Source organism: Bos mutus, chromosome 2 (assembly GCF_027580195.1).
Source record: "Bos mutus isolate GX-2022 chromosome 2, NWIPB_WYAK_1.1, whole genome shotgun sequence".
Classification (NCBI taxonomy): Eukaryota; Metazoa; Chordata; class Mammalia; order Artiodactyla; family Bovidae; genus Bos; species Bos mutus.
In genome coordinates, this window is record NC_091618.1 from 5,436,797 (window position 1) to 5,449,018 (window position 12,222).

Consider the following 12,222-nt stretch of genomic DNA (forward strand, 5'->3'; position numbering starts at 1 on the left):
CTTCTCAGAGTTGGGAGGCCCACCAGCCAAGGGAGACAGTGCAGCGAAGTGGAGAGGGGGAGGATGCAGAAAGACTTTAGGTCTCACTTCAGATGTCACCTCCTCCAGGAAGCCTTCCCTGCTGTTTCTGCCCCTGTTTTACTGTTCTCACAGTATTTACCACCATCTGGATGGTCTCGTTGTACATCGATTCATCTTACTGTCTCCCCCACCAGGATGCAGCTCCTAGGTCAGGGGCTGTGTCTGTTCACAGATTTATCCTCAGGACCTAGGGCAGTGTTGGGCCCCCTGGAGGTGCTCTGTCAAAGAATTCTGAATCAGTGTAGGAATAGGGTGTGTTCCCTCCAACAGTGGTTCCCAAATGTCGAGGTACATCAGAGCTCCAGAGCTCTTCCTCACCGTGATGACTTGGGTCCTGCCCCAGAGAATGGGATTTGGTGGGTCTGGACAGGCAGCAGCAGCAGGTCTGGGGAGCACCATGCTTTGAGAAACACTGGCCCCAAGCAGAGGGCCCAGAGCACGGCAGGATGGGTGCTGAGCTGTGGGTGTGGCCCCGTGCTTCCCGTCCTGGGGGGTCTCGAGAGGCAGCTGTGTAACAGGAGCTGCCTTGGACCCTCAGAATGGGCAGCAGGGGCTTCTCTGATGGCTCAGTGGTATAGAATCTGCCTGCCATGCAGGAGACCTGGTTTGATCCCTGGGTTGGGAAGATCCCGTGGAGAACGACATGGCAACCCACTCCAGTATTCTTGCCTGGAGAATCCCCACCGACAGAACAGCCTGTGGGCTACAGTCCAAAGGGTCGCAAAGAGTCGCACACGACTGAGCGACTGAGCGACAGCAGCATGGGGAAGTAGAGGGCGGACCGTTCTCCCTGCGGGTGAGGCCAGGCTCTCTCTTCCCTCAGGCATCTGTATCCTGGATCGCTTCTTACTTTTGTCTTCTTTTTGGCCGCAGTGTGGTTTTCCATGCGATACGTGGAGCTTCCCCGACCAGGGACTGAACCCACGACGCTCGCAGTGGAAGCACGGAGTCTTAACCGTTGGACCACCAGGGACGCCCATGGATCCCACTTTCCAATACTTCCTTGCTTAATGTCTATTCTCTCTGCTAGACTGTAAGTGTCCCGGGGGCAGGGTTTGAGTCAGGTTTTACTGCCCGTAGACCTAGGTTAGCCAAGTCCTGACCTTGCTCCTGCACCCTGCTCTGGTCCTCTGCCGTCCACACTCCATCCCACAGAGCGAGGGGCCAACGGGAATGTGCCGGCTCAGAGCTCATACTGTATCTCTTGGTGGACTGTCCTCTGGATGCTGGAATGCCTGCCCGGCTTGAAGAGCCCCGAGCCTGCTCTCGCGGTCTCTGGGGGCCCCTTCCCTGGGACGTGTTCTCCCGAGGATGGATTGCACTGCAGCTATGAGCCCTGCTAGGCCGAGATGGCCACAGAGTGGATGTCTGGTGGTGGGGTGGGGGTGGTGGTGGACAGAATTTGGACGTACCAGCTGGGGTGTCCACACTGAGCCCAGGGTGGGAAGAGAAGGGGCCAGGCTGGGCAGGCAAGTTGCAGAGCTTCATCCTGAGCCCACTTGGGTCCCAGGGCCGCTCCAGGCCTGGCCACTGCTTCCTTCACTTCTCACTTCTCCCGGCTTCTCTGGTTTAAGCCTGCACCCTCCTTAGACAGCAAGCAAGGGAAGGGTGGCTGGACGAAAATGTGTCATTTCCTTGCCACGTATATTCATCGCTTATGTAGGGCCTGCCGTGTCCAGAGCTTCTTTAAGTTTCCATGTTTAATCCTCAGGGTGTCCAGGGGGTTAGGTAATGTTTTCCCCGTCGTATGACGTTCAGAGAGGCGAGGGGACTCATCCAAGGCCACACGGTAGACACCCGTGCTGGCTGACTCCAAAGCCAGGGTTCACAGGTTGGGGAACATCTTTTTTAGGAAAGGGCAGAACTCTGGGGAAATTGGGTGTGTGTGTGTGTGTGTGGTGTTTTTGGAGTGCTGACAGGAGGTGGGTATGGTTCTGAAGATCCTGAACGGGCAAGGACGGGGCCCAGTCACAGAGGCAGCCGTGAGCAGTGTCCTGGGACAACCTGGGGGCTCCTCAGTCCCCCACCCCACCATTAGACGTCCCAGAGCCTCCCCCCAGATGACACAGGTGGAGTTAATACAGGGTCCTGGCTACACAGATGAGGCTCCAGCTCAAACTCGAAGGTTCCCTTCCAACCAGGTGCGTGTGTGCATGCTAAGTCGCTTCAGTCGTGTTCGATTCTTTGCAGCCCTGTGGACTGTAGTCCACCAGGCTCCTCTGTCCATGGGATTCTCCAGGCAAGAATACTGGGGTGGGTGGCCATTTCCTCCTCCAGGGGATCTTCCCAACCCAGGGATCGAACCCGCATCTCTTATGTCTCCTGCACTGGCAGGCAGGTTCTTTACCCCTAGCGCCACCTGGGAAGCCCTCCTCCAACTAGGTGGCCACCCCGAAAAGCAGGATTTACCACGGGGTGAGACAGGACTCTCCCAGCACAGCATCCCCCGCCTCCCAGGAAAGAGCTGACTCTCACTGTCCCCCAGGAAAGGGCTGAGCCCCTGGGCCAGGGCCCCTCCGGTCCGTCAGTGTTAAGTCGCGTGCCGGGCACTTTGCCATTTCATTGTCACAGTGGCTTAAAAGGGGTGGCTGCGCTCAGCATCCTAGTGCTACGCAGGGAGAAATGGAGGCTCGGGAGGTGGGGCTCCTGGCTCGAGGCTACAGAGCGGCAGGTGGAGAGGGGATTGGGACCCAGGTCTCTGTGCCTCCAGAGCTCAAGGACTTGGCCTCCGTCATCTGCCTGGTGTTTGCCGACGCCTCGGGTGGTGTGACCGAAGGAGCGGGAAGAGGTGAGTTCTGACCGTCTCTCCCCTTGGCTCCCAGACAGGCCAGACTGAGTGTGGGATGCTCTGGGAGCCGTGGGGAGCTGGGGGGGAAAGGAGCAGTGGTGGGTGGGGGAGGGCAGTGTGTGGATGGATAGGAAACCCAGCCTGGCAATGCCAACCTCAGCAGGAAACACCTTTGCTTGTTCGGCCAGGCTGTGGGCAGAGGGCAGCTGTGTTGGGTGCCCACTGCCGCAAGCCAGAGATGATTTCTAAGGGCAGAGGGTAAACAGTTGCCGTGGCTACTTGGGTGTGCACCTGGGTGACAGGTCAGCTCTGGAACATTCCGGGAACTGAAGGAGGGAAGCGAGGCCTCGGGTTCCGAGAGTGTGGGGGCGGGCGTGAGCAGGAGGGCCCAGGGGGAGTCTGCTGGCCCAGAGGCTGGCCCAGCGGGGCTGGGAGGGTCTCCTCCCCTGGGAGCAGGGCCCTGGAGTTGGGACAGCAGGGAGGCGCTTCTCTGCTCAACCTGGCTGCATCTGTGAGGTGGGAGAGGAAGAGGACCCTCACCTTTCTTTTTCGTTTTAAAAATTTTTATTAAAGTCGAGTTGATTCACAATGTTGTGTTAGTTTCAGGTGGATAGCACAGTGATTCAGTTATATATATATGTGTCTATATATATAAAGTTGGAACTTTACATATCCATATATAAAGTTATATATATATATATATATAAATCTTTCTCAGATTCTTTCCCCTTAGAGGTTAATTACAGTATATTGAGAGTAGTTTCCTGTGCTGCACAGCAGGCCCTTGTTGGTTATCTATGTACATCACTTTCTTTTTTAACACTCACACATACATACGTATATGTGCATGCGTGCATGCTAAGTCGCTTCAGTCGTGTCTGACTCTTTGTGATCCTATGGACTGTAGCCCGCCAGGCTCCTCTGTCCATAGGGATTTTCCAGGCAAGAATACTGGAGTGGGTTGCTGTGCCCTCCTCCAGGGAACCTTCCAGACCCAGGGATCGAACCCGAGTGTCTTCTGTCCCCTGTGCTGGCAGGTGGCCTTCTTCCCAGAGGAAGCCTGTATATATCTGGCTGAGCCTGGCCCTCGGTGCAGCACGGGGAATCTTCGATCTTCATTGCAGCCTACGAGATCTTTAGTTGCGGCACGTGGGATCTTAGTTTCCTGACCAGGGATTGATCCCACATCCTCTGCATTGGAAGGTGGATTCTTAACCACTGAGCATCCAGCAAAGTTCCTGGACCCACTTCTGAGACCTCATTCTCTTGAGGAAGAGGCACAAATACCTTGTTCGTGACTGAGAAAACAGATATTCAAGGAGCAGTTCAGTTGTAATGGTGATTGGCGTCACAAAGTACAGAGTGAGGTCAATAAAGGAGGGAGTCTGATCAGGTCTGAGAAGTCAAGGAAAGCTCTCCAGAGGAATTAGCCTTTGAATAGGGGTTTGACACAGAAGTAGAAGTTAACCAGCTTTGAATGGGAAGAGGGTCGCAGGCGGAAGGAGCAGAAGGCTGTGAAGCTGGGTGCAGAGCGCTCTGGGGAGGGGAGGCTGAGAGGGTCAGCCCACACGGCCTCTGTGTGGAGGCAACAGTGAGAGTTCTGGTGCTTCCTTGAGAGCAGTAGGGAGCTGTTGGAGAGTTCTAGCCGGGGGTGAAATCACTGAATAGACGTTCTATGAAGATCCCTCTGGCTACACTGCGGAGAATGACTGAAGGGGACAGGTAGGCACTGAGGGACGGTTGGCTATAGCAGGAGCTGATGGTGGCACGAATGAAGGAAGTGACATAGGAGACAGGATGAATGTGCAATGCATTTTGGAGATGAACAAAATTTGGGACTCGCCTGAGTAGGGGAGGAGTGAGAGGAGATAAACATTTGAAGGACGGCTACAGATTTCCGGCTGACACAGAAACCCATGGAGTGGGGATCATCAGCTCTCATTTAACCGCTCTGGAAACTGAGGCTCAGAGACAAGAGACAACTTGCCCAAGGTGACACAGCACATGAGCTATCAAGCCTGGATTCAAAGTCTGCCTGTCTTCCAAACCTGTGTTCGTCTTCTCCCTGGTCTTTCTCGGCAATGATCTCTTCCATGAAGGTTTTGAGAAATGGGGAGCAGGTTTATAGATGCTTGGGGAGCTTAGCTTCCTCCTGGTGCAGCATCTGCAATGAATTGCCTGAAGCTTCTAGAACGTCCATAGTCAGGAGCTCAAGTCAGAGGGCTAGACCAAGAGAAGCCTAGAGGAGGCGATTCTGGATGAACACAGCCTCCTTCACCCATGACAGCCAGGATGTGCACAGCCAGGGGGCTGTCAGAATTTCAGGGTGAGCAAGGTCCTGGAGACAGGCCTGGGGATTGCATTCCAGCCCCCATAACTTCTGAACTCTGTCTCTAGGACTCAGTTTCTTTGCTTGTAAAATGATGTCTACATTCCTCCCCATGCCTGCCTTGCAGGGTGATTCCAAGACAGATGAAGACAGATGAAGGCTTGCCACTGAGAAGGGGTATAAATTGTTGCTATTAAAATTCTCTATGCCAACCCTGGGGGTTGAACAATATCAAGAGAGTCATATAGGCTTTCCTATTTGGGTTTCTGGGATAGGGATTCCCTGAGGTGGGAACATTGCAAAGACAATTCCCCAGGGCACAGGGGGGAAGTGGCTGGCACCAGTGGCCAGCCCACACACCTCGAGTTTGTACCCTGACTCTCCCTGCTCTGCAAAATTTGTTTCTCTCCAGCCCACCCCAATCCACAGCACATCTCCCATCCTCCAGGCCAGGAATTCTCAGTGAACTTGTACCTGATGCGGCTGTCTTCTTGCTGATCTGACCTCTGCAGGTGATCCCTCAGCTTCCAGAAACTGAGACCAGGGAGAGTTGCCCAGCCAGGTGAGTGACCTGGAGTGGCTTAGCCTTACTGTCCGTCTGTTAACTCAGGAATCCAGAAGCAATAAGACCATCTTCCCCAGAGTGTATTTACGGATTCAGTGAGATAATGTATGTGAAGTGCCCGTCACAGCAAAATACAGTGCTTCTCATTGGGTTGTGTTTATTGGTTTGTGCCTGTGTCTCTTTCTAGGCCATGAGCCTCACAAAGAAAGCAGGGTTCATACCTCACTCACCTCTGAGTACTCAGAGTCTGGCAGGATGCCTGGTGCATTGTAGGTTGCAGTTAAGTCCTGTTAAATACATGTACCCCTTTTTTGGAGTTCCCAGAAGTGCCCAGACCATTATTAAGAGGCAGGGTGGGGTACAGGAGAATGGATTTTGGGATCAGATTTTTGAGTTCATATCTTGTCTCTGGGCTGGATGAAGCACAGCCTGGAATCAAGACAGCTGGGAGAAATATCAATAACCTCAGCTATGCAGATGATAGCACTCTAATGTGAGAAAGCGAAGAGGAACTAAAGAGCCTCTTGATGACAGTGAAAGAGGAGAGGGAAAAGCTGGCTTAAAGCTCAACATTCAGAAAACTAAGATCATGGCACCTGGCCCCATGACTTCGTGGAATAGAAGGGGAACCAGTGGAAGCAGTGACAGGCTTTATTTTCTTGGGCTTCAAAATCACTATGGACGGTGACTGTAGCCGTAAAATTAAAAGACACTTGCTCTTTGGAAGGAAAGCTATGACAAACCCAAACAGCATATTTAAAAGCAGAGACATCACTTTGCTGACAGAGGTCCGTATAGTCAAGGCTATGTTTGTCCAGTAGTCAGGTACGAATGTGAGAGTTGGACCATAAAGAAGGCTAAGCGCCGAAGAATTGGTGCTTTTGAACTGTGGTGCTGGAGAAGACTCTTGAGAGTCCCTGGGACTGCAAGGAGATCCAAGCAGTCAACCCTAAAGAAAATCAACCCTGAGTATTCATTGGAAAGACTGATGCTGAAGCTGAAATTCCAATACTTTGGCTATTTGATGGGAAGAACCGACTCATTAGAAAAAACCCTGATGCTGAGAAAGATTGAGGACAGGAGGAGAAGGGGATGACAGAGGATGAGATGGTAGGATGGCATCACTGACTCAGTGGACATGAATTTGAGCAAACTCTGGGAGATAGTGAAGGACAAGGAAGCCTGGTGTGCTGCAGTTCATGGGGTCGCAAAAAGTCAGACGGGACTCAGTGACTAAACAACAGCAAGAACAACGACAACAACAATCTTGTCTCTGACTCAAAACCGCTGTGATGCTTCAAGTCACTTCATTTAACCTGCTTCCTTCTCTGCAAAATAGAATGAAAAGGTCACCTCCCAGGGGTCAGTGATGATGTTACGTTGCATAACTCATGCATGTGAAGTGCTCAATGCAGTTCCCGACAGGAGCTGCAATTATGGTGATTAATCGACTCGCTTTCATGTATGTGGCTGCTCACTGCAGTGGGCCCACTTGCATGGCTTTCCCAGAGCTCCTCTGCCCTCTCAGATGGCCTTGATTTTGGTTTCGGGAGCCGTGTGATTGCACAGACTGGTTCCACTTCTGGTGCCAGGCTGGAGCAGGGCTAAGTCACTAAGTGAATTTCAAACACCTGGCTCAGTGACTTGTGTAGTGTTGGGCATGTGATCTAGACCTGTCACTTCAGAGTGAATCTTAGGACTTTTCCTGGGAATTCTGGAACAAAGATGCTTCTCTGATACCCTCCTGATCACGAATGAGGCAATCTTTTTCTTGGGAACTGCTGGGAGGTGTCTTGGGACTGTAAGGGAAGCTAATCTTGAAAAAGGCAAGTAACTGGGTCCTTGTTAGCACTGTTAAGCTGCTGGATCAAGCCTTTCCTGAAGGACTTTTCAAAAAATGTGAGCCAATAAATTGCCTTTATTATTTATGGCTGTTTGAATTGAGTTTTCTGTTCCTGGTAACCAAAGTCACCCATACGGATACAGCACATACATTTCTCCACCTTGTGCAGCTGTCACTTCCTTTCTGTGGGTGTGGTGACATCGGCTCAGGCCACATTTCCTCCATGAGCACATGGACTCTGTGAGAACCAGCTGACGCTGCTGCCTGTCGGAAACCAGACCACCCAGGAGCCGAAAGATTATGGAAACATAAAGAAAACCAGAGCAGGGAAAAATCCAAATGAATGCTTCCAGAATAACCAAAAAGAAAAAAAAAAGTGGTGGCAACTCTAATAGCAAAATAATTGACTGCCACACTCCTGGCTGAGGAGGGCGTATCCCAGTCCACACCACCTGAAGGGTGTGTCGTCCCTGGGGGAGTGTTCCTCGCTTCTGGCTGTCAGCATCTCCTCCCCTGCAGGCCAGGACTCTGGTTTCCTTTCCTGGAATTACGGCAGGGGTCCCACCTTTTCCCGAGCCAAAGGTGGGCTAAACACAAGCTCCTTTACTGAGATCAAATCTTTAGCTGAAAAGGCTGGCCCACCATCTCTGCGTTGGGGTCCTCACCTTAGTATTCTAGCTGTGAACGTGATGTTCCTTTTGCTATCTAACGTCCACGGTATCCTTGGTTCCCAAGCCTGGGACTCTGGCCCCCGATGGATGCTGTGAGCTCCCAGGAGCTGTTCTTCCAGGAGTTTTTTCCTTTTGCTGAAGCTAACAAGATTCATTTCTGCTGTCTACCCCCAAAGACTCTCAGTGATACACCTGCCAAAGAGGCTGCAACAAGGCGGAACAGGCGTCTGTCACTCACTGAGAAGCCTTCTCAAGTGCAGGGCTGGGTGAGTCCCCACAGGGCTCTGTAGATGCGCCGTCCGGGTTCATTCCTGGACAGCCACGCTGGTAATTGTGAAGGGTGTCCTCACAGCGCATTGTCAGGCATCACGCGCTGTCTGCAGGCTGAGTGCTGCTGCTGCTGTCACTTCAGTCGTGTCCGACTCTGAGCGGCCCCATGGACTGCAGCCTACCCGGCTTCTCCGTCCATGGGATTCTCCAGGCAAGAGTACTGGAGTGGGGTGCCATCGCCTTCTCCGGCAGGCTGAATACATATATGTATATATATATAATGATGCAGAACTGATTAATACAAGTTTGTTTCAAGTCATTTCTGAATTTACATTTTAAAAAGCCATTAGGTGGGGTATCATCTTCTAACCAGTACTAAATATAAAAGCTGGAAAAATATTTACGTGGCAGTGGCGTGCTCCTCTTGAAACTGTTAGAATCACAGTTGTGGGGGTGTGATGAGCAGAGGGTGTGTACTGTGGGACTCTGGTGGTCACCTGCCCTTCCTGCCTCCAGACCTCACTTTTTCTTCCTGCGGGACCGCACTCTGATAGAGCTCTGGGAGATTGGCTCCTCCCACTGACTCCAGAGATGGCGTGTGACTCAGATCTGGCCAATCAGAACATTGGATTTCCCTGGAAACGTTGATTGGCTCAGGGATGGGGAGGTGACCCCCTCCCCCCCAACCTCCTTAGACCCAATGAGATACAGTGGGTATCTCCTTGAGGCTTCTGGGAAAGAGCTGCCCACTATGACCAGAAGGATTTAAACTTGAAGGTGCAGTGGTCTGCAGTGATGCGTTTGTAAGGGAAACTTGTATGTGAGTGGGGCCGGCATGCAGGAGAGGAGAGCTGAGCTGGAGAGAGGGGAGCTTTCAGAGCTGGGTTTGAGCCTCTGCTGGGGCCTCATAGAGCCAGCTCATCCCTGGATTCCTCAATCACTGGAGCCAAAGAATTCCCCCTCTCTTAAGCTGTTCAAGGGTCCTAATGGGCACACAGGAGCGGTGGTTCTGGGATTCTGACACAGCTAGTTGTTATCACCCCAGAGAGACCAGCTTCTCCAAAAAGGCACATTCCGTGTAATTCAACTGAGATTTATCGAGGGACTTGCTTTCTTGGAAGAGTGAGAATTCCAATTGGGACCCTCCTCACCCAGGGGACTCATTTTAGACCTATCAGATTTAACACATAAAAATGCAGGACAGCTCCTTAAATTTGAATTTCAGATAAAGAGCAACTACTTTTTTTTTTTTTTTTAATGTCTCATGCACCATTCAGAAAACTAAGATCATGGCATCCGGTCCCATCACTTCATGGCAAACAGATGGGGAAACAATGGAAATAGTGACAGACTTTATTTCTTTGAGCTCCAAAATCACTGCAGATGGTGACTGCAGCCATGAAATTAAAAGACGCTTGCTCTTTGGAAGAAAATCTATGACCAACCTAGACAGCATGTTAAAAAGCAGAGACATTACTTTGCCAACAAAGGTCCGTCTAGTCAAAGCTATGGTTTTTCCAGTAGTCATGTATGGATGTGAGACTTGGGCCATAAAGAAAGCTGAGTGCTGAAGAATTGATGCGTTTGAACTGTGGTGTTGGAGAAGACTCTCGAGAGTCCTTTGGACTGCAAGGAAATCCAACCAGTCTATCCTAAAGGAAATCGGTCCTGAATATTCATTGGAAGGACTGATGCTGAAGCTGAAACTCCAATACTTTGGCCACTTGATGTGAAGAAGTGACTCAGTGGAAAAGACCCTGATGCTGGGAAAGATTGAAGGCAGGAGGAGAAGCAGATGACAGAGGATGAGTTGGTTGGATGGCATCCCTGACTCAACATACATGAGTTTGACTAAGCTCTGGGAGTTGATGATGGACAGGGATGCCCGGAGTGCTGCAGTTCATGGGGTTGCAAAGAGTTGGACATGACTGAGCGACTGAACTGAACTGATGCACCATTTGGGACCTACTTTTACTAAATAATTGTTGTGTATCTGAACCTCAAATTTAACTGAGCCTCTTGTATTTAACCTGCCAAACCTACCCCAGACTTCCTCTGAAGTTCCTCTGAACCGATTCTTTCACAAGGTGAGGAGGAGGAGACAGGCATGGTACATGGTGCATGGTAAGCTGTCAGTGGAGGGGCAGGGAGCCTGGAGATGTGAGAGGTGACTGGGGAGATTGAAAGTGGGTGAGAGAAGAGAGCAGAGAGGAGTGGAGTCACTGAGGGTGTCAGCAGATGGGGACCCGGATGCCCTGCAGGGACATATACTCAGCATGGCCATCACTGCACCTGCAGTGGTCATGACTCCAGGAAGAGGAAGCTCTCCCATCCTCACCCCTGCTCAAGGAGTTCATGTTTCACCCCATGACCCTCCAGCCACAGTGATTTGGACAAGAATGGACCCAGAGCCAAAGGCAGCCAATCCAGGGCCAGTCTTTTGCTGTGACTTGATGAGAGGAGCTGAACTGACCTGAGCAGATCCCATACTTGAGCTTTGAGATGAGCAGAGGCCAGGGCAACCAGGAGAGGGGTCTGAAGCTGGAGGAGGTAGAGAGAGGCTGAGAGGCCATGAGGGGCTGTGCAAAGGGGAATCATGAAGGAGGGAAGCTGTGTGAACAAAGAGGATCAGAGTTCAGGAAACTAGGTCCTAAGCTAGCTTTGGGGGCTCCAGAGAGAACCTCACTCTTGAGGCCTCCCATTAGATTCCAGTCTATTGGGATCAGACCCCTAAGGAATGAAGACTGGGCCTCAGTGTGCAGATAGGGAGATGAACAATATGCTTCTGGGACTGCGAAGAAGAAGACTTCAGCTCAACCTGACAAATTGAGGAGGGTTACCTAGAGGAGGTGGCGTTTGAGGAGGGCCGTGAAGGATGAATAGGAGTTTGCTGGGAGAGAAGGCAGGAAAGGCATTGCAGGGGAAGGCTCTGAAAAGTGTGTGACGTGTTCCTGATATGATGAGGTTGGGTTAGAGACGAGGACCCCACGGAAAGAGCACAGACCAGGACCACAGGCTGCTGCCTTTGGCACATGAGTAAGCTAAGTTGATCAAATGTGAGAGAGAATTTTTTTAAAGAGTTTCTTTCAGCCCATTTATTTATTTAATTAAAAGATTTTGACTGTGCTGGGTCTTTGTTCCCACACACAGGCTTCTCTAGCTGTGGCCTACAGCCTGTGGGCTCCAGAGTTTGTGGGTTCAGTAGCTGTGGCTCGTAGGCTTAGTTGCTATGCAACATGTGGGATTTTAGTTCCTCGACCAGGGATCGAACGCGTGGCCCGTCGATTAGAAGGCAGAGTCTTAACCACCGGACCACCAGGGAAGTCCCTGAGAGGGAACGTATGGCTTTGTGGGTCTGCTTCTATTTCCAATTTTTAAAAGGGCAGGGATCCAATAATTGCTCTCTAATTATTAATAAAACAAACCACAGTGAAATGATGAAGCACAAATGTCCCCATGGCCAACTGGAAAGCCCACGGTCTGCCTAAAACAAATGAGGCTACCCACCAGAATCACCAGGGGCATTTTACAACATAGGGTTCCTGGACCCCATCCCCGAAGAATCTGACTTAATTGGCCCAGGGTGGGGCCTAGACAGCAAAATATATTAGTAGCTGCCCAGGTGACTCTATGGTTCTAAGGTATAGCCAGCACAGAGAACCACAGGTCCAGGAG

General features: G+C 51.3%; 1 long non-coding RNA gene across 4 annotated transcripts in view; it reads left to right on the top strand.

The window, feature by feature from the left end:
- The window catches only part of LOC138990735 (uncharacterized), a 60,128-nt gene that overhangs the window by 22,779 nt on the left and 25,127 nt on the right, over window positions 1–12,222 (top strand). Inside the window, exons 2-4 of one of the 4 annotated variants that reach the window (XR_011466840.1) lie at window positions 955–2,869; window positions 3,907–5,375; window positions 5,611–7,656. This is a non-coding gene — a long non-coding RNA (uncharacterized lncRNA). Of the gene's footprint in view, window positions 1–954; window positions 2,870–3,906; window positions 7,657–12,222 lie in introns of those variants that run through there. The other 3 variants (XR_011466838.1, XR_011466837.1, XR_011466836.1) reach the window with 3 other exon arrangements.